This window comes from Orcinus orca, chromosome 7 (assembly GCF_937001465.1).
Source record: "Orcinus orca chromosome 7, mOrcOrc1.1, whole genome shotgun sequence".
Classification (NCBI taxonomy): Eukaryota; Metazoa; Chordata; class Mammalia; order Artiodactyla; family Delphinidae; genus Orcinus; species Orcinus orca.
The window spans coordinates 104,275,822-104,298,163 of record NC_064565.1 but is presented as its reverse complement, the minus strand read 5'-3'; the positions used below and the strand labels follow the sequence as shown (position 1 = coordinate 104,298,163).

The 22,342-nt window shown below is 40.5% G+C and overlaps 1 protein-coding gene across 3 annotated transcripts in view; it reads left to right on the top strand.

The window, feature by feature from the left end:
- Positions 1-22,342, top strand: part of EPHA4 (EPH receptor A4) — a 142,000-nt gene that overhangs the window by 24,105 nt on the left and 95,553 nt on the right. The gene's annotated exons all lie outside the window — the stretch shown is intronic.

The window sequence follows — 22,342 nt, the reverse complement described above, 5'->3', positions numbered from 1 at the left end:
AAAAATAATTAAAGATAAAAAGACTGGCTCCTGAAATACGGAATTTTAGAGTCTTGCCTTCTTGACTGTGTCAAAGGGAGGATAATCCCAGAAAAGATGTAGGCAGCCAGGGTGAAGTAGCATCTGCATACCTTTGAAGTTGGCCTTGGAGAACTAAGTCCTGTATACTCAAGTCTACTCCTCAAAGTAGGCTTTTGATATGAGATCAAACTTGGTCCTTGATGGCAATCGTTGGGGTTTCAGTAAACTGTTTGCCCCCCACCCCCATAAAAGCTTGAAATCCTCGGATACGCTCGGACTCTTTTTGTCCGCATCAATACATTCTGAGGTCTCTATGCCTTTTTGTGCACTATTTCCTTTGCAAAAGAGTTTGCAGTCTAAGGGAGCAGGCAGCCCAGTAAAAATATTTATGATGTGTGATAAGTGAAGTTTGAGGACCTGGAAGACGGAGATGCTGAGTGCTGCCGGAGGTGTGGTGTAAAGGAAGGTTTTTGGAAATTTGGACATAGTATTGGTTCACTGGTCCACTGGTGGACTCAGTGGCCAGTGGGATCTAGGGGGTGTGTGAAAGGGAATGTTTTGAGTAACTTCAAGGTTGTAGGTTTGGTGCAACAATGCTTAGTGATTCTATTCTTAGTTTAAGGAAATCCTAGGAGATGAGGTAATTTTTAAGGGAGGGTGGTTTGACCTGGCAGGATAGAGGATTAGTTTAGTTTATACTTGTTACATGTAGAATATAAGAAAGGATGAGGCTAGTGGTCCAGGAAGGGAAGGATGACCATAGTTTTATTTGCTTTTCATTTATGAATTTGACCTTATAGAAAAACAAGGATTTCCTTAGTCTAAGAATAGAATCACTATGCAATTCATTCCATCACAGGAGATGAAAAATGCCTTTCTCCTTGATCATTAAAACTTAGCCTTTGTGTCAAGGTTTCTGCCTTCATATCTTCGAGTTTGTTTTATTTATTTATTTATGCCGTTGTGGGTTTCTCGTGAAGACAGTGTGGTTTGGTGGCCTAGGGCTTGGGCCCAGGGTGGGGTGACTAGGGCTCTTCCAGGAGTGTGGATCTTGTGCAAATCACTTAATCCCTTTAGTTTCTTCTATTCCTCATCTGTGAAATGGGCGTACTGTTACTACTTTTAATTTTGCAGTATAATTCGTCTGATTGGTACACATGTTACATTTTTTAATATATCTATTATGTCTTTGGTTAAAAAAGATACTTTAATATTTCATTTTTAAAATATTTCAGCTGATTAATACTTCATTTGACCAAAACATAGATTTCTCATGTTAATTGTACTCTCGTTTTATTGTGTTTATAGCAGCTAAGTATACCATGGGAAACCCTACTTATTGGAGTATGAAAATATGGTTTTAAGCCATGTTGAAGGGAACTGATGAATCACAAAGTTATTGGGGTGAGAAAAGTATCATGAGAAATTCCTGTTTTTTTGTAGAAAAATGTGGTAATACCATTGGCAAGTAAAAAGACTGGCACAGTCATCTATAATGTCGCCACATAACGAGAGTCATACTTATTGTTTTGGTTTCTATGCTTCCAGACTTTCTTTGATGCACACATTGCCACACACACTCACTGAGTTATTGATCGTATAGCATGATGATAAAAAGTCTTTCCAGATCAATACATATAACTTGATAACATCATTTTTAAAGCTGACAGAGATTTCTGTTGCTTGGATGTACCACCGTTTCTTCACCCACCCTCTGCTTTTGGGCTTTTAGGTTGCTTTTAGTGTGGTGCTTTTTTTTTTTTTTTTTTTTTGCGGTATGCGGGCCTCTCACTGTTGTGGCCTCTCCCATTGCAGAGCACAGGCTCTGGACACGCAGGCTCAGCAGCCATGGCTCACGGGCCCAGCCGCCCCGCGGTATGTGGGATCTTCCCGGACCGGGGCACGAACCCGTGTCCCCTGCATCGGCAGGCGGACTCTCAACCGCTGCGCCACCAGGGAAGCCCTAGTGTGGTGCTTTTTAATAACATTGCCCTGAATATCCTTACAGGAACATCTTAAAATATAGACTTAATTATTTTTTAATAATTGTTGGTTTGAAAAATGTGCAGTTTTAGATAGAGGCTTTGATATTTATTGGAAAAGACTCAGTTTTGAGATACATACTTACCTAAGTTTGAAACAATGAGAAATAACATACCTCTAGTGACTTCATATGACCATTTCCATGCAATACTCATTAATGAAGTGAGCTCCAAAGTGGAGGTAGTTTTACTCATTAGCACGTGCATGTTAGAAAACTTCCTTTAAGGTTTTTGCCAACAAACCCTTTCTTTTCATCCAAAAAAAAAGCAATTAGCTTTTAAGCTTTATTTTAAACAAATGTAGGATTCATTGGCTATGTGATAGCTGTTACAGGAACCCTTTAATATAAAGGATAGCCTTTAATATAAATGATAATATAGTTTAGTCACCTGATAAACATTGCCTCTAAACCTACTGTAAAATTTCCCTCCCACTATCGAAGGAACATCACTGCTCTTAAAACTCAGAGAATCACTGCCTTTCATAAAGACATTGTTAAAGTGAGCTTCATGAGGCTGGTTGTTTTCTATAATCTCTTCGATACTGTTGTCTTACAGTTTTAAAGAATGCCTTCAGGGCTTCACCAACTGGAAAGGAAAATGACTTCCTGGATTATGAGTGGGCTTTAAAATAACTACACACACAGAAACCAGCAATTCAAATTCCTGAAGGGTTAGCTGATTCTTCTTTTTTATGAGTTAAATGCATTGATTGCTGTGTAATCAATTGTTTCTGTGGCCTTAAAATTCATCTGGCTACACACCAGAGATTTAACACCTTTAAACTGGGTCATCCAAGTGCCTATACTAGCATTCCCTGCACTTATCTCCCAGTACCCACTTACTCACTATGGGATATTAATTATGCAGTTCAGTTTTGCACCTTCCCCTTTTTAAAATGAATTAACCATCTTGCAAGTTATTTCTCCAATTGCATGAATGGAATATAGAAAAACATTGCATCCTTTCTTTCCCACTTCCTAGACTCCTTTTGCCTCCATCTTTCTCAGTGAAGGAATCCTGTACATGTTGACTCTTAGCTGGAAGATCTTGTCATTTGAAAATAGAGTAGCATCTCTAAGGACAGTGAAACATTGCACGCATGTCCTCATACCGAAAGTATTCATTCTTCTTTGGGCAACTCATCTCTTAGCAATGTGAAAAATAAAACCGTGTTATTTTTTAATTTATTTTTCCCTATTAAATGAATTATCACATTTTATTCATGAAACTAATACTGTTCATTGTAGAGCATTTGGAAAACAAGAAAAGGAAACCGGAAGTCACATTTGGGATCATCCTGGTACCCGGCCTCTGGTTTCTTGCTGTCCCTGCCTAAGTGTAGAATGGTGTTTCTCTGCCTGGTGGCATTTGCCTTTTCCTTTTTCCTGCCAGTGCAGAACAAGGAAGTGCTTCATTAGTAACCTCAGAATCACCTACTTGCTGGGTGGGTGATTTGTTTTGCTGTTGTAGGTGGCATTCCTGTCCTGCTTGGAGTGAATATTGGCATCTATGTGCCTGTGATGTTGCAGCTTCCCACATACTTTATTGGCCCAGAAATTCCAGCTACTCCTTTCTCTTTGCAGCTTGGCATTCCAGATCCCCAATGGGACCAGCACCTTTGGCTGTAACCCCAAAATCCTCTGTGAATGAGCTTGCTGATCCCTTCCCCTAGGATGTTACAGCCTGTTTCTCAATTCCACAGAATCTTGTTCTGAATCATCAGGAACTTGAATGTGGGTCGCCTACCTGACTTCTAGGGTGGTACCTTCTTAGGACCCTCTCTCTAGCTGCTTCTGACTGGGAGTCCTGAGAGTTTGATGTTGTCCCAAATCAAGACTTAGTTCTCCATGCTATTTTGGACACTAATTTGGCCCTCCGTCACTTTCTTTAGATCTAGTCTCCGCAGATTCATCTCCCTCTGCTGCCTGTGTCGGTGAAGTTTTACATGTTTGAACAGCCAACACTTCAAAGACAAGCAGCTCTATGCCATGGAAAGTGTTTAAGCAGAAACTAGAGGGAGTCTTTAGTAAGAGAAGCTTCAGCAAGTCCCTCACTGGAAAGAAGGACTGGAATAACTGCTCTTATCCCTTATAATTTTGAGATTATTATAATTCAACAGTAAATGCCTCTACCTATCACAGGTTCAGTAAAAATTCTCATTTATTTTTCAGATCCTGTGCTGAGAGCACTGATTGGTATGGAAGGCTTGCTGTGTGGCCATTGAATGTAAAATCTCATTTTAAAAAGGTCATATCCATATAAAAGGAGGGAAAAAATAATAACATGTTAATCAGAAGTGGCTGTTTGGTAATTTAAATTGTATTGGCCAAATTATTTAAATTACATATCAACCCTGTTTATTTCTGTCAGATATGAAGACAACTAAGGAAGGTTTGATTCGCTGGATACAGTGTTTCACCAGCTGCATGTATATTTGTTTCGTTTTGCACATGGAAACTTGAGTGCTCACAAGAGCCCTGGCTGGATATTTTGCTTGACTAGAGAGAATATATTGAGTTTATTAATTAAGAAAAGTATCTTGTAAAAATGGACAAGTGCTAATAAATGAAGTAGTATTTAGGCAAAATTGACAATTGTCTTCCCTCTTTTCTCTGTTCCCCTCCTCCAAACCTATCTAGCCATGATGATATAGGTGGGATTATATAATTATAATGGGATATAGGCTGAGATGATAAATCTTCCTAAACCTGAGTGTTGATCATGTGACACTCCTACTCTGAAATCACCCCTGGCTTTTACCTCTGACCCTGCAGGGAAAGGAGGTCCAAGCTCTTTCTTTAATGTTGCTTCACTGCTCTAAGAATCTGGCTTCCAGGGCTTTGCCCACACCGTTTCCCCTGCGCCACGTGCTTTCCTGCCTGTCACTATTAGACACATTCTTCAAGGCCCTCTCGAGCAGCATTTTCTTTTCCCTTTGAACTCTCCTGAGTGTTTTGATTGCATTCCTTTTTTTTTTTTTAATACAGCAGGTTCTTACCAGTTATCTATTTTATACATATTAGTGTATACATATCAATCCCAATCTCCCAATTCATCACACCACCACCACCACCCTCCCTGCCACTTTCCCCCCTTGGTGTCCATACATTTGTTCACTACATCTGTGTCTCTATTTCTGCCATGCAAGCTAGTTCATCTGTACCATTTTTCTAGATTCCACATATATGCGTTAATATACGATATTTGTTTTTCTCTTTCTGACTTACTTCACTCGGTATGACAGTCTCTAGGTCCATCCACGTCTCTACAAATGACCCAATTTTGTTCCTTTTTATGGCTGAGTAATATTCCATTGTATATATGTACCACATCTTTACCCATTTGTCTGTCGATGGGCATTTAGGTTGCTTCCATGACTTGGCTATTGTAAATAGTGCTGCAATGAACATTGGGGTGCATGGTGTCTTTTTGAATTATGGTTTTCTCTGGGTATATGCCCAGTAGTGGGATTGCTGGATCTTATGGTAGTTCTATTTTTAGTTTTTTAAGGAACCTCCATACTGTTCTCCATAGTGGCTGTATCAATTTACATTCCCACCAACAGTGCAAGAGGGTTCCCTTTTCTCCACACCCTCTCCAGCATTTGTTGTTTGTAGATTTTCTGAGGATGCCCATTCTAACTGGTGTGAGGTGATACCTCATTGTAGTTTTGATTTGCATTTCTCTAATAATTAGTGATGTTGAGCAGCTTTTCATGTGCTTCTTGGCCATCTGTATATCTTCTTTGGAGAAATGTCTATTTAGGTCTTCTGCCCATTTTTTGATTGGGTTGTTTGTTTTGTTAATATTGAGCTACATGAGCTGTTTATATATTTTGGAAATTAATCCTTTGTCCATTGATTCATTTGCAATTATTTTCTGCCATTCTGAGGGTTGTCTTTTCGTCATGTTTATAGTTTCCTTTGCTATGCAAAAGCTTTTAAGTTTCATTAGGTCCCATTTGTTTATTTTTGTTTTTATTTCCATTACTTTAGAATGCGGGTCAAAAAAGATCTTGCTGTGATTTATGTCAGTGTTCTTCCTATGTTTTCCTCTAAGAGTTTTATAGTGTGCAGTCTTACATTTAGGTCTTTATTGCTTGCATTCCTTAATGTCACTGATGCTTTCTATTAACATATTCTTACTTTTTATGGGCACAGAGTATTAGTGAATAAACTCCCTACTACTTATTAGCTGTTTGACTTCTGGCAAGTCAATTTGTTTCTCTGTGCTTAGTTTACTTGTATATAAAATGCAGACAGGGGCTTCCCTGGTGGCGCAGTGGTTGAGAGTCCGCCTGCCGATGCAGGAGACGCTGGTTCGTGCCCCGGTCCGGGAAGATCCCGCATGCCGCGGAGCGGCTGGGCCTGTGAGCCGTGGCCGCTGAGCCTGCGCGTCCAGAGCCTGTGCTCCGCAACGGGAGAGGCCACAACAGTGAGAGGCCCGCGTACCGCCAAAAAAAAAAAAAAAAAATACAGACAGTAATAGTACCTCCTCCACAGGTGGTTGTTTGGATTAGACATGTAAATACTTGCAAAGCACCTGAACCATGCCTGGAACATAGTAACTACTCAATAAATATTACCTTCTACTACTACTACTACTACTGCTACAACTGTTACTGAGTCCAGGCTCACTCTGTTCGCCGCAAGACAGGCCAATAAATCAGAGACGATGTGTTGAGGCAGGGAAGACGACTTTATTCGGAAAGCCGGCAGACCCAGAAGATGGCAGACTAAAGTCTCAAAATAACCGTCTTATCAGGGTTTGGATGCCAGTTTCTTTTATAGCACAGAGAGGCGGAGAAGATGAGGAAGTGAAGTAAAAAGGCCATAAGTTTTGCAAATATCCCCTGGAATGGCCAGCCTCGGGGAGGGGGTGTGTTAATTTCTTTCTTGCAGCCATCCACAGATGGACAGGGTCCGGATGTTTCCCTGAACAAATGCACTTTGGTTTAACATTCAGGCGGAGGGGCAGGGTTCCCCAAGGCAGGCCATTATGTATAGACAGTATCCTTTTAGTGAACAAAAGCGACAGGAAGCAAACTCTAAAGTAAAAGAAACAAATCCAACATGGAGTCAGATTTGGCTCTTCCCTGTTACACAACTACTACTGGGTTGTTATGGTCCTGTTTCAGGGCCCTGAGCTTGGTGAGCAGAGTTTCAGCTGCATTTCAGACCCCACTTTCCCCTTCAGTTTGATGCCCTTGTTCAGTGAACAGCCTATATAACTGTATACGACAGTTCAGTATCAGAATCTATGTTCTCCCAGGCCTAAGTATAGATTCCACTTATCTTTGCATCCTTTCTAGTGCCTAAAATATAGTACACAGAGTTCTATTCTGTTCTGGTACTCCATATGGGATCACTGAAATGAATGAATAAATAAATGTAAAAAGAAAAATGTCACTGCAGTTTTGTTTATTTATAAGAGGCCTATTGATTTTTGAAGCATGCTCACAGAGCGTATCATGTATTTTCAGTAAGAAATCACTATTTTTCACCATCTTGTTACAATACTGGATATGTCATAAATTTAAAGAGTGAAATTGAGGGTAAATTTTCTGTGGGTTGATTTACTAGATCAAAGAGTGACTTCAACTTTCAGCACTTATTTTATTTGCCAGCATAAACTCAGAGGTTTAGTCAAGTGCCAAGAAAAGAAGTTAATTATCTGAATTATGCGGATCCTGGCAAATCATTCTTTCTTTTTTGGGGGGGAGAATAAGAGCTTTGAGTCTTTATCTCCCTTCAGCAAATCCAAATGATTATAAAAGTAAGAATAAAACTCTAGTAATTAATCTAATAGCTCTAGGCTGCTAATCATTTCGGAAAAGTGACATTACCCAGAATATACTGGTTTCCATTATTCCATGTCATTGATATATAATTCAGTTGATTTTCACACTTTTTACATTCCAAAATGAAATACAGCTTTTGCCATGTCACTAGATTGGAATTCTTTGACAATACATTAACATGCCAAAAATAATATTACATATAAGAATAATGTAGAGATAAATTACAGGTAGAGCTGTATCCCTGAGGAGATTTTCATTTGTGTCTTAGAATAGAAGACTTATAACCCTACTCACACAACTATTTCATTCTAGTATGTTTCAGGCTCTTAGCTCAATTCAATAAATTACTCGTTTTGTACTTGCTGTATGCTAGACACTCAGTGTTGCTGAGCAGTGTACTTACACAAAAGTCTGTGTAACTCTCAAGTACATCCTGATTTTATCCAAAGAGCTGATAGAGACTTTTATGCAACTGAGTCCTTGAACTGGTCACCTTGACAGTTTTATAGGATTAGTATAATGCTGCCATGACTTTGAAACGTTTTTGGAACCGTCTTTTTAAAAATGTCTAATGTCTTTTCAAATGTGCTTAGTACTGGACAATTCTTTGCTTTAAGGTGGATTTCATTTTTGGAAAGCACATAATTTATAGACAAGGTTGTTGATAGATGAGAAGATCAGTCATGCTGTGTTATACATATTTTTTAATTCAAGAACAATGAGTGATTGCAATGTAACAAACTCTTTTCATGAGTAATCTTACTTTGAATGCAGCCTCAAAAGAAGTATTTGGAGCATATGGTTAAATTAGTAGGATAAGGGTGTGGTAGGTCTCCAGCATTCTTGGGTTTAGCTGTCAATAGCAATGTAACCTCTAAGAAGTCAAGTCTAGTTTGTTCCCTCTTGAATCCTCAGAATCCTGGAACTTGCTATTGAAATGAATGAGCGAGTGAATGGAACCTTGCACGGATGAATGTTAACAGCAGTTCACACATGCACTCATAGGCCCTTGGACATATAGCAGTTTATCTTGTTTATTATTATTTAACTTTCTGGCATTCCTTTAAATAATTTGTGTTAAGGTCACTTACCTGGTGAGAATTTGGTTCTATGTTAACCTCTTTTCTTGCAGTATTTCTTTGTAGCACTACAACCTGGTGAAGTAGTGACTGTCATTATTCCCTTTTTCATAGATGAGGAAACCAAGGCTTAGAGAGGCAAAGCAACTTGCCCAAAGCCAAAGCCACACAGCTAGTAAATGAGTCTGGACTCAACCTGAGAAGTCCGGCTACTGATTTGCAGTCTTAACCAGGATTCTATGCTTCCTTTCAGTGTATCTGTTTTTCTGATTGGATACATGTTCTCACATAATGCTTTCAATCCTCCTAAACAGGGGATATAGAAATCCTTTTAGAGATAAGGGATTTGACCAAATTATGTTTTATAATAGAGATTTTCTAATTTAGGAAACCAGCAACCTCTTCTAGCCATTTTATTTTGGCTTTCATGGGTCTCATTAGTTTCTTGATTAACAGTGAATAGTAACTTTGTATTGTTCAGTATGTTAAAACCATGTGATTATCTGCTTATGTCCCCACCTAGATGTCCATAGCCAGTTCAAATGCAACGTGTCCAAAACTGGGCTCTCCTCCCTGCCCCCCAATAAGCTTGTTTTCAGTATATGATTACATTTAGATGTTTAAGCCTGAAACCTGGGAGTGATTCTTCACACCTAATGGTGTGATCCACCCAATAGATTTGTCTTCTGTTGATTTTATCATTAAATATTATCCTCCATCCTTGCTGCCACTTAGTTCTTACCAGCTGGGCACCCTGGCTGCCGTCTTGGTTATCTCCTGCTTACTGCTGTGATGTCCTCCTGGCTGCCCTTCTCCCCATACCACTTCTCTACGCCGAAGGACTCTTCATGTTTTTCCCTTTATGTTGAAATTTCCGATTACTCTTTCATTGAGATACAATCTTCTGGAATCTTAATAGTGCTTTTTTCTTTTCCCCAGAAGAAAAAAAAAAAAGAGAGATTTTCTAATTTAGGAACTAATGGGGGTTTGGGGAAATACCTTTAAAGAATGTCAAAGGTCTACTGCAGAGCAACCTTAGCCAAGGAGTATGATGGGCAGCTTTCAATGAAAGGGTAAACCACCAGTACATTTATTTAAAATAATTTCTCATCTAGAGCCCAAGCTCCCAAAAAGGCCTACAATCTTCTTGAGAAAGGAGTACTTTAGGGTGGAAACACTGAGCTTCTAATCTCTGTTCTGAAAGTATCCAATTATCTGATCATGGAGAAGTTCCTTACCTTTCCCACATCAATTTCCTCATCTAGAAAATAATTAGCTGGAATAAGTCTTTTACAGGACGCCTTTTAGCTCTTAAGTGTCAAAATGTGTGATAGGATATTAAGTGCTGGTTCTCTGGAGATCGGGGGGAGAAAAAAATCTATGTTGACTGGAGCTATCTGGAAAGGCTTCCAGGGAGAAGAGGAACTTGATAAAACTTAGATAGTACAGTGGTATAAGAGGAATAAATGCCCCTTGAGCTAAGAACAGGGAATTAGCTGTCACACCCTGGGGCTGAGGAGACTGGATTTTTGGAAGAATTTGAAGAGCAGAGGAGAGATTTGGTCTCTTCCACCTGGCTCATTCATCTATAGTCCTTGATTGCATGCTCTCTTCTGGCCATTGAGAGCCATTGATCTTGGAAGATTCTAGATATTTCATCCAACCAAAGAGAATGTTTTGTCGTTATGAAGATTTGTAATGTTTACCGAAACCTTTTTCTACTATTAAGGCGTGCAGAAGAAAGATAAGGAAAGCCTCCCAGGAAAGTTGACCTGAAGGTTATAGTTAAAGGATAATTTGCTTAATTTAAGCAAAAGGAGAAAATGACAAATCATTTGTTTGAAGAGCAAAAAACAAAGTGCCCTTGATTTGGCATGATTGTTTTATTGCTTTGTAGATGGGTAGTTTAGGACAGTAAACAAATGATGATGTTTATTCAATTTGGAATTTGGAGCTGTTCTAAAAGGTTAACACATGGCTGTTCATTTTTTTTTTTTTAGGTGTAGGAATGGCATAAGATAAGTTGGTGGAATGTGATTGTTTTGAGGCTTTTCTCTCTGATGATGAACCCCAGTGGTTCTGAAAATGAGTTTTGTACATTAGAATCATTTGGGGTGCTTGCTACAAATACACATGTTTAAGGTCACCTCCCAAGAGTTTTGAGTTTTGAGTCTGTGATCTAAATTGTTAACAAACTCCCAGGTGGTTCTGGTTAAAATCGTGGATGGAGCCTACACCCTTCTAGGCCCATGAGGTCAAGTTCAGATAGACAGAAATTAGCCAATACCACATTGTTTTGGTTGGATGCTGTAAATAATATTCTTTCTGATTAATACAAAAATTAAATCATGTAGATGCTCGAGCAAAGAGCAGTTCTGTCTATTGGAGAATTGGGAGTTTTTTACCTCTTTTTTATGGAGACTGTTTATTGGGGGAAAAAGTAGTTGGAAGGACAACGACACAGAAGTGAAAGGCTGTTCAGTTTGGATTTAGGCATCAAATTATCAACTAAATGTGGCAGCCCTAGTAGAACAAAGAAGAGCCAATCAAAACGTTATCAACTATTAAGACTTTTAAACAGGAACCAACAGATTGACCTTGGGTTCCAGGGAGAATCCTAGCTTGCTGATTGTTTGTTCTCTTCCTTTTAAAAAGGTAGGGAAATTCACTCAACCCCACCCCCGCAGCCAGACCAGTGAAGAAGGCCATTTCAGGCTATCAGGCAAGAGACCGTTTTGCTGGGAGGGAGATCCTTCCTACATGCCAGTGTTAGAGCATTTGCAGATACAGAGTCTCCGAATTTTCTGGAGTCAGCCTAGCATGCTGGTTAAAAGGAAAACTTTGTAGAGCAGGGCTGGATGTGGATTAGCCAAGAAGATCAACAAATGGAAGTAGAATCAGGACCAGCACCAGAGCTGAGACCAGGGCAGAGACATTTTCTCAAACCACTCGTGGGTACCTGGGATGTCAATGATCTGTTTATTCATTAGAGGTCTGTTTTTGCACAAATTCATTCTTTAGTCCAGAATGAATTTCTCGGAAGAGGCACAGTCCCGGGTGCCATCATTATTCCATATGTTTTGAAACTCCATAAACTGGAACTCATTCAGGGCCCTATAATCTGTGTGTCTAGAAGCTACGTTGAATTTTGGAGTTACAGACGGGTGTCGACCAGGGTTTCAACATTTTTCTTTCAGGGACACACCTATGAGTCTATGCTTTGAGCACATCAGTTTTCTTCTTTCAGAGTCATCAACCCCCTTAATCAAGTGCACATCTGTGTCCTTTATTGATACAACTGGGGGTGGGTGGGGCAGGTGACTACCTTTCCTCCACTTCCTCGTTCAAACATTTAGCAAAGGGCCACAAACCGAAAGAGAAACCAAGTCAAAAGAAGACCGGCCAGGCTTATGATTTGTTGTAACACGTTTTGAACAAAAAATGCCAGTGTTTTGAGAAGTAGAGCTGCCAGATGATAGGATAAATAATGAGTTTACTATAACGCATGTATATTGTTCAGTGAAACTCCTTTATAGTTTCCATGCCAAGGCCATTTGTGTGGCTCAAATAAAATGTAACAGGCATTTAACTGTAACAGCATAAAACATGACTGTAACATGACTGTTAAATGTAACAGCATAAAACATGACTGCTTTACTTTTACGCTGGTCTTCTTGAAGCTCATAAATTGGCTCAAAGTTTTGGTTCCTTGAGCAGGAACTGGAAATTAATAACCTGCCCTTAGAATGAGAAGGGATTTGGGTAAATCCTGTCTACTTAGCAAGTTAAAGGTGGCCAACAATCAGAACTCATTGTGAAATCTCAACAGGTGGGATTTTTCCCATCTTTCAATAGGATACATTTAATTATCTCTGTAACAATGTTTGAAATTTACCTCTCAAACACCTTAATGAGGCTGGTTTGTCTCAGCAGGGTCCCACTTTGAAAGAACATTGGCCACACCTTGAGAAAGGAAAAGGGTCAATGATGGCCGCTAGAGGTTCTTTCTTCTGACACATTTTCCTTTTTGGTTTTGTTTTGGTTTTGGCTGTACCATGCTGCTTGTGGGATCTTAGTTCCCTGACGTGGGATCGAACCCAGGCCTCGTCCAGTGGAAGCTCAGAGTCCTAACCACTGGACCACCAGGGAATTCCCCTGACACATTTTCATTGGGAAATTCTGCACATGGTCTCTCATTTATCCTTCCCTTCATTCAGCAGACATTTGTCTTCAGTCTCTGCTTCCCTGAGAGGACCATTAAGCCCTGGCCTTGGCACAGATACAAAATTCTGTTTGGGTTTGAATAGCTGCGATGTAAAAAGTAAAAATAAAACAGACATCTAGATAAAATGTTTTTGTCTAGACTGTATCTAGATACATAAAAATTGTTTAGACCAGATATAGGTGTGATACAGATAGATGGATATAACGTGACCCTATTTATACTACGTTTGTTCTTTAAAAACAAGAAAAGAAAAAAGCTTTTCACATACATCAGTGAAGAAAAAGGATATCATTAAAAATCAGCCCTGAGTTGGAAGGCAAATGTACTTATTTGTACAAGAAGTAGATTTTTATATTTTTCCTTTCTATCATGGTTCAGTGTTGAATTAGAATATCTTTATTATTTTTTTTAACTTCCATGTGTGATTACTTTGAAATTCCTGCCTGAGGACTTCCAAGAATTTGATAAAAATTATACAATGTAGAAGTTCTTTAAAAGAGGACTTTGAGTCTCAGCCATACTGGCTCTTTAAGCTTAAAAAGTGCACATGGCTTTTGCAAACAGAAACAAGTCTAATGCTTTGAAGAATGTAAGAAATGATTGGTGTTTCAGGCATTGAAATGGTTAATCTATTAATCTATACTAGAGTAATAAACCCCCCAGTATAAACCCTTTCTAACTAGATTTGGTCTTGCAAGCTTATCTAATAGAGAGTTGAACATTACTTTTCTAATTTTGCAGTTTTAATACTAAGCAGGTTTAGAAGCCCTCGTTGGACTTTTCTAGTAGTAATTTTTTCTTGACCTTGCTTTCTTGAGTCGTCTTAGAACATACTTATTTGCTGCAATTGAAGCAGTTGTATCTTAACTGATGCTTTTCTTAACTTGATTGTAGCTGGGTACATGGGCTGATTATGTGACTCTAAATTAACATTTATAAGTTAGTTCCCAGGCCTTGGAGGTGTCATTCTGTCTTCAGCCACTTATAGCTAGTATTTGAAGGACTTCCAAGGTACTTGGGGGTGGCGGTAGGGGCTCAGAGAATCACATTTACCCACAGCACAATGGAGGAGTGGACAACAAAAAGAACTGCCTTCCTGCCCACTGCAACGCCCTGCTGTAATTCTTCCCTTCGGCTCCCACAGGGCTACGGATGTACCCAGCAGAGCTGGAGAACAGAATTTCCCCTGTCCCCCATTCCCAAATCATACGCATCAAGCCCTCAGCCCACATGTTTAAGGATGCCGAGCCCAGCAGCTCTCCTGAGAAGGATGCCCAGGGGTCCACGTGTCCCAGTTCCCCTGCAGGATTCCACTATGTGACAGGGTCACCACTCATCCCATGCCAGGCACAGGTACTCACCCATCCCTAAGTCTATCAGTCCATCCGTGGTTCCCCGCTGCTGTGTTGTTTTATTTTAGAATTTGCTTCCAACTGCGCTCAAAGGCTTCCCTGTTGGTTAACGGCCATCTCCTCTCTGATGGATGATGCTGAACACAAAGGCAGTTGAAAGTAACAGTGTGATCAAATTCTTTCTCTTCCTGTTCTTCTGCATGAGTCAGTCTCCTGGCCTTAATGTTTATATAGATCCTTAATAACAAATAGCTGATGGCGACTTGCTGAGACATGTACAGTGAGGAAAGAAATTACGTATTAAAGATTTGGGTCTAGTCCCAACTTTTTTTTCAAAGAGGAAAAAAAAAAAGAGGGAGAGAAAGAGAGCCTTGTGCTAATAACCAGTTTGTGCAGCAGTGTTCCTTTTTCAAACCTAATGAGGTCCGATTCTCACAACTGTTTTGATTTATTACCTGCTCCTGCTGGTCTGTCTGTTTTGGTTATTATTTTGACATTTAGCTAATATCGCACTTGAAATCCTTTCACTTTCTTTTTTTAAATTTATTTATTTTATTTTTGGCTGCATTGGGTCTTTGTTGCTGCACGCGGGCTTTCTCTAGTTGTGGTGAGCGGGGCTACTCTTCGTTGCGATGCGCGGGCTTCTCATTGTGGTGGCTTCTCTTGTTGCGGAGCACGGGCTCTAGGCGTGCGGGTTTCAGTAGATGAGGCTCACGGGCTCTAGAGCTCAGGCTCAGTAGTTGTGGCGCACGGGCTTAGTTGCTCCGCGGCATGTGGGGTCTTCCCAGACCAGGGCTCAAACCCGTGCCCCCTGCATTGGCAGGCGGATTCTTAACCACTGCGCCACCAGGGAAGGCCCTCCTTTCACTTTCTGAATCCGTTTTTCACCCTTTTCATGAGTGGTTTTGTGGGAGGTCAGATTTCCTCATGTGAAAATAATACTCAGGTTAAAACACCTTTTCCGTTTCTAGTGCTCTGTCTTCACGTTGAGGAAACCGTACTTGCAGGTTTGCCAACTGAAGGAAAACGGTTGCTGGATTTGGGTCCCAAAGCTCCGTGTGTCATGCCTAGAAACCATTACAGTTGACGACCAAAGTTTCTGCCACCTTCAGTAATATGAATGCGGAATCACTGAAAGTTGAAGAGGTTATGCCCTTCGGCAGCAACTCAAATTTTGCTTTTAAGTCTGGGCTTCAAGACCAGGTGTGATGACCTCTGAGATGCTTCTGAGTCAGAGATTTGATGCCAGGGGTATCTCAAAGCGTTAGGTCAAAATAATTAGCTCTGCCTACAGGATAATCACCTCCCTCTCTCCTCAGATCCAAACAATCTTTAAACTTGTTTTAGAAGATAGGCGTTCTCTGTTGGTACAAGTCAGCGTGTTGTGTTTAGATGTGGGAAGGGCTGGTGGTCCTTAGGGAGGGGCGGCTGTTTCGCAGAAGTCACAGTCCCCGGTGAGAGAGGAAGCCGTCCACTCAGTTACCTCCATGTGCTCTGTGGATGGTGGCCGCCACCTTCACCCCACCTTCTCCACAGCCCCCTCAGGATACAGCAAAATAAATCCCTTTCCTTCCTTCCTCAACTGACCCGACATCTCAGTGTTTTCATTGCTTAACATTTTTTAAATCATTTTTCCCTGATGTCAAACAGTGTGTGATATATATTAATAGAAAATTTAGAAAGTATAAAGTATTGTGTGAAGAAAATTACCCACAATCCTATCATTCAGAGAGACCCACTATTACTAGATTATGCATATTCTTGAGGTATTTTTTTTTCTTTTTCTTCTTTTGTTTTGGTGGAGGCAGGGGGTGCATATGGACAGACTGTTTTTAATGCTCTCTGCTTATAATTTATTTGAGACTGCACAAGCTAATTCGATTCTTGATCTGGTTCTATCAGAGGGGCGTATCTGACCAAGGCTAAGAGCATGCCTTTAGTTGTGTGAGCGTTTGAAAACTGTTTGAATTGTTGAGCTGTAGCATATTTGGGGATGACACAGAAGAACATAGGACCAGAGAGCTGGGATAGAGGAGGAAGGGTGTGGAAGTGGCCATCAGAGGGACCGAAAATGGTGAAATGGGAGCAGCGCTGGATTTAGAATCGGAAGATCAGCTTCCTGCTCTGCTGGCTGGCAACCTCCCTGAAGCTGTATTTCCTAATCTGGGAAATGGGAGAACTCCAGCTTTTCTGGGTTGTATTGATGATTCAGTTCATTACACGAGGTACTGTTTGTGAAGATGAATTGTAAGCAAGCACTGCAAGAATCAGATAATATTATTATAATAAAAAAAGGTGTTCGAACTTGGCCATGGTGATTCAAAGGGAATAAGAATAAAGTGACCAAAGGTGGCTGGGAGTTGTAGGTGGGTGTGCGGGTAAAAGGTTTAATTGTCTGATTTGATTTTATTGTTGTTGTTGTTAATGCATTGAATGGTTAATGTGGACTTTCTGTGAAGGTGGTTATCCAGCCTGGAATTAGGAGGCTTTCCTTTGCTATTTCACTGTGGTCACTCTTCCTTCTCTCGTCTGTGTATTTTTAACTCAATAAGTACATTCTCCTGTAAAGCTAATATGTTTGCTCTCTCACCTAAGAGACCCTTATCAGACTTTTGCTGCCGGATTACAGGCCTCCATATCAGGAATCTTGCTGTATTTACACAAGGGTGAACCAGACAGGCAGAGCTCTGTGTTTTAAACAACAGATAAGGTTTGTGTTGCATGTGTGTGGAGAAGGAGGGGAGGGGAAAGAGGGAGAAATTGGGTTGGGGTGGGAGCTGGGAACGATGTCCAAACACCTGTAATCTGTGAAAGAATTTCTTTGTCTCTGCTCCTGAGCTTCTGGAATACTAAAAGAAGGAGTTTGCAGGGCACCTGCGAGAGCTCTGAAGTCAGATTGCCTCAGTCTATACCCTGTCCCATCCAGTACTTAGCTACGCAAGTTACTTCATCTTTATTTTATGTTTCAATTTCCTCTTAGGTAAAATGGAAATAACAATAGTATCTAACTCCTAGGGCTGTTGTGGGATAAAGATAAGCCATTAATATCTTTAGGACCGACCCATGCCAACTTTGCCTTGACTCTGGAAGGATTTGACAAGTGGTCCTGAGGCAGTGTGGGCCTCCAGGTTCCATGAGTGCGGAGGAGACCCAGGTGGGCCTCCCTTCCTGCGCTGGGGCCACCATGCTGGGCTGTTCACTTCTAGGTGGGGATGAAGGTGGAGGGTCAGGGCTGCACTTTGAACTGTGACCCTCTTCATCCTGTGGGGCTGAGTCCTTGTCCTAAATCTGGACACTATCAAGTTCTGTCCAGGGTGTCTTTCGAAGAACACGTCTGTTCATTTCAGCTGCCTCTTCCCAGTGTCCTAGTTTCTCCTTTCCTGTTCCCTCCCTCTTAACATTTTTCATTGAGAGACTAGGCTGGTGGGCCTGTGAGTATGGACGTTAATCAGAGACACTTTGCTATTGAAGAGTTGAACATGTTTGTTAATAAGAATCCTCTGAACCAAGAGAAGATGGGGACATGTTGAATTTACCCGATTTCCACACCATTTTTCTTTTCTTATGTTGTTCCAAGACAGATTAGTAGACTATGACTTTAATGTTTTTTCTCATTTTAAATGTGTGTGTGTGTAGTGTGTATGTGGGGTGTGTGTGGGTGTGTTTATGTGTATGTGTGTGGTAGGTACGTGTGTGTGTGGTGGGTGTGAATTTTTCTTGACCCTGGATCCTATTATCATTCCCTGAGCACACAAAGGAAAGACAAGCTTTTGAGGCATGCATAGTTCTGGAATTACGCTTCTTGGTTCAAATACTGACTCTGAAATTTATTACCAACAAACAATCTAGCATTTGCCCAACTCTACATGCCTCAGTTTCCTTCATTTAAAATAGAGGTCATGTGTTTCCTTATTTATCAGGTCATCTTAAGTATTTAGTAAGATTACCCATGTAAAGCGCTGACCATACTCATTCAATAAATATTAGTTATAATTATTTTTAGAATGTGGAAAACCTCAATTTGACTTTCACTTTGGCCATTTTTAACTAGCTGGGACCTTTGCCTGAACCTCCATTTTCTCATCTAGAAAATAAAATGGGGAAAACGGTATCTAATTCTGAGTCGTAAAGAGGATATGCACTTCAGCATTTTGGGGACACAGAACCTAAAAGTACTCGATAGGTTTCTTCTTCCTTCCCCACTCTTAGCCTCTTTCCTTGGCAATGTTTTTTCAGGGAATGTCAATTTCAGGAAGAAGCACTTCTGTAGAGAGGATATAGGTGCCACGTTTATGTTTCCTGCTGAGGACCTCAGGGCAGCGTGGTAAGCAGTGTATTTCGAGCACTGTGCCATGTACTTGGTGGGCAGTTTTCCATTATTTCTCACACAATGTTGTCCCAGTTTCACTGAGGAAATCACAGCTGCGGGTTAAGTCTCACATCTCACTGTCGAGCGTCAGCTCCATTATTCAGGTCTGTCTGACTTCCGGTTGTGTGCCTAACCCCTGAGCCGTCCTACCCGCACTGAGGAAACACGGTGGAGCCGGGGGCACGGGTGTCCCCACCGCCGGAACTAATGGAGCTAAATAGAGGACACATCCCTTTCTCACCTCCTTATCTTGTGTCACTGAAAGGTAGTTTAGGGAGCATATGATAACTTGTTTACCTCCACAGCCCTAATATCCAGGCCACGAGTCAGAGAATTAACCTTTTAACTTAATATATATGTCGTACATGGAGTCTAGCACCAATTTTCATCCACCTAAATGGTAAGTTTCACGCAGCATAATGGATGTCCTCTCTGTGTACACATTGTAGGGGACAAATGCACCTGCTTTGCCCTGAGGCCATTGTGAATGCCACGTGTACTTGACAGATGGGTCTAGTTTACATCATCAATTTTTATCACATTCTTTTATGAAATAGAAATTTCTGTCGTGGGCATGTAATTTGCTGAGTGTTGAAAATAGTGAGCTCTTTCAGAAGGCTGTAAACTTACATATTTGTATGAAATTTGCCCTATGTCTTCTCTCTCTTTCGCACTTATCCCAGAGGAATGAGACAACAGATAGTACAGTTAGGGGAATTTAAAGGGTTATAAAGTCATAATCATTACTTGAAAATTTTTATTTTAAATCTGAATTGGGGGAACAAATACCTTAACTATGAGCACGTTCCTAGTAATTCATTGGCAATAGCCGTTAAAATGTGATCAAATCACATCTAGGTTTGGGATGCTAAGAAGGATCAATTATGTGGCAACAGGTTTAGGTTGTGTTTACTAACCTGAATGGACACTTGAGATGTTGAAAGTATTGAGAAGTCCAAGTACAAAGTCCAAGTACAAAGTCAAGTACAAAGTATTGAGAAGTCCAAGTACAAAGTCCAAGTCCAAGATACATGTTGTATCTTTCTGGCTTAAGTCATTAAGATATATTTAAATTTTATGTAGATGGTTAAGCATTTGGGAAATTCTGAAAGACCACTCTCTAGAACTATACTTCCTTATCTTTTTTAGTTTGCCTATTCATTTGACATGGGCTTCATTAGGAAATGACAATTGTACTTCCCAGGTAACGTTCATCGTTACGTAAAACTGGTTATAAGTCTATTTTTGGTGGGTCATGATGACTTAACAGCTATATTAAGATTTAACATGGACTGACCATTGCCCTGCATTCTCATTCTCCTTGTAGAAAAACACCTGCAAAGATAGGCAAACACCTGAGGAATGATCATTTCATTTACCACTTGCCTTATTGGCTATCCGCACGTGACTATGCTTTCTCAAGTTTCATTTTCCTTTCTTCCATTCGGAAGCCTGGCATGAAAATGCACTCAGACAGAATCTGGTGGGTTTAATACTTAAACTCTTGGGGAGTTCTGGTGCTAAGGAGGGAGGGTAGTACCTGGCAGGAGGCACACAGGAGTGGCTAGAGCCTTTGCTCTGGAGCCATTCTCTCTGCATCTGACCTCCCATCCACCACTTAATAAATATTTTATTGCCTCTGCAAGTCAAGCACCATTTGGGTGCCTTGGTTTTCTCAACTGAAATATATCTTTTTGGAAGCATATTGATGGTACTGAGGTTCTCAAATTCTAGGCGGTAGTGCACAGTTTTAAAATAATGTAACAATTAGAATTTTAGTTTTATTATCGCCTTCAATTTATGGCAAGGGATATTGGCTTTTGAGTTAAGAAATTGAGAAAATGATTGAACTTTCAGAAGATACAACTCCTGAAAATGGAACATAAGTCTGGGAAGTGTGGGAGACCCTGCTAGAGCCGTGTTCTGGAGTGGGTGTTTATTGGTGTGTTGATTGGGTTTAAATCCCTGTAATACTGAGCTTTGTTGTAACAGTAACCTACTGTCTTTATATAATTTCTAGACTGGTCATTGCATAGGTGTATGGTTAGCTAACTTTTTGACTCATTGTGCTTTATAAACTGGACCAATCCTACAATTTAGCTGCTCCCACATCACTCCCCTGATACTGTTCTCAAAGAATACAGACGTCTTTGACATTGACAATCTGTCCCTTCCTAGGCCTCTTCCTCCTTAATAATCACCTTGACTGTTTGAAATTCTGATCTCCTTTAGCTTTTTTCATGCACCCTCCTTGTTCTTCCACAGTGAATGTAGCATTTGATCTGTAGCAGTGGACACTGAAATTCTCAGGTGCCTTTCACGCACAGTGGGCATAACTGGCCATGCCTAGGTCAAGAGCAATTGGTTGCTCTCGGTTAAATGTGGTCACGTATTTAAAGCGCGTGGCCTAGTGCCTGGTGGTGGCCAATACATTCAAGTTCCCTTCTCGCTCTGTTCTGTTGTCTATCCTGCCTCTTTTCCAGTTGTCTTTGAAAGATGGTATTTACAAGATTCCTTCCTGAACTTTTTCTGAATCTGCAGCTTCTCCACTCCTGTGATTCTTGTGTTCTTTGCAGATATTTTCCAAATCTCTGTCTCTAGTTGTGCTGACCTCCAGACCTGTATTTCCAGTTGCTTCCTGAACATCTCAATTTAAAGGTCTTGAATTCAGTGACCACCTCGCTGACCTCATGCCCTTCCTTCCAAAATCAACTCCTCTTCTTCTAGTCCCTCTTTTGGTTATGGTGTCTCTTCTCTCAGGTATTTGGTCTGGAAACCTTATAGCTAGTTTCAATTCCACGTTTTCTACATCCTGCAACATCTAGTTAGAACTATTGGTTTGGTCTTGGGTAGAGCGTTCTTCCTTTCCTCATTCAAGGGCAAGTTTGGAAGTAAAGTTAGCTGCTTGAAGTTAGGCCAAGCAATGGCTACTTGATTGATATTCACAGTTGTAGGTCACAGAGTCTGTGGGACTGAGAATAGGGAAGGAATGATTGCAAAATGTCCCTGGTTAGCACTGCATGGACCAGGCCAAACCTTGCTGTATATGGAATAACCTGTCTCTCATAATCTCTATTTTTCAAATACATGAAGGTGCTACTATAGTTAATAAAATGCCAATGTATTTTAAAGAGTTATTGAATGTGTAGTAACCTTTCGTCATTGTAGAATTTTTCAAATAATGCATACTGAAAGTGCAACTGTTGGGGGGTTTCATCAAATGTTATGATGTCATATGATGAAACATGGATTTCAAGGATTATTGACTTTCATTTGTTCAGAGTCACAAATGCATAGGGAAAAGAAAAATCAGGGATTACATGAGCTTTCAAAAATTAGATTTGGGGGAAGAGAAATCATAATTGAAAAATCTCAAAACACTTGACTAGTAAGTTTAGAACTCCCATCTGTTATAATCAAGATAGGGGTGTGTGTGTGTGTGTGTGTGTGT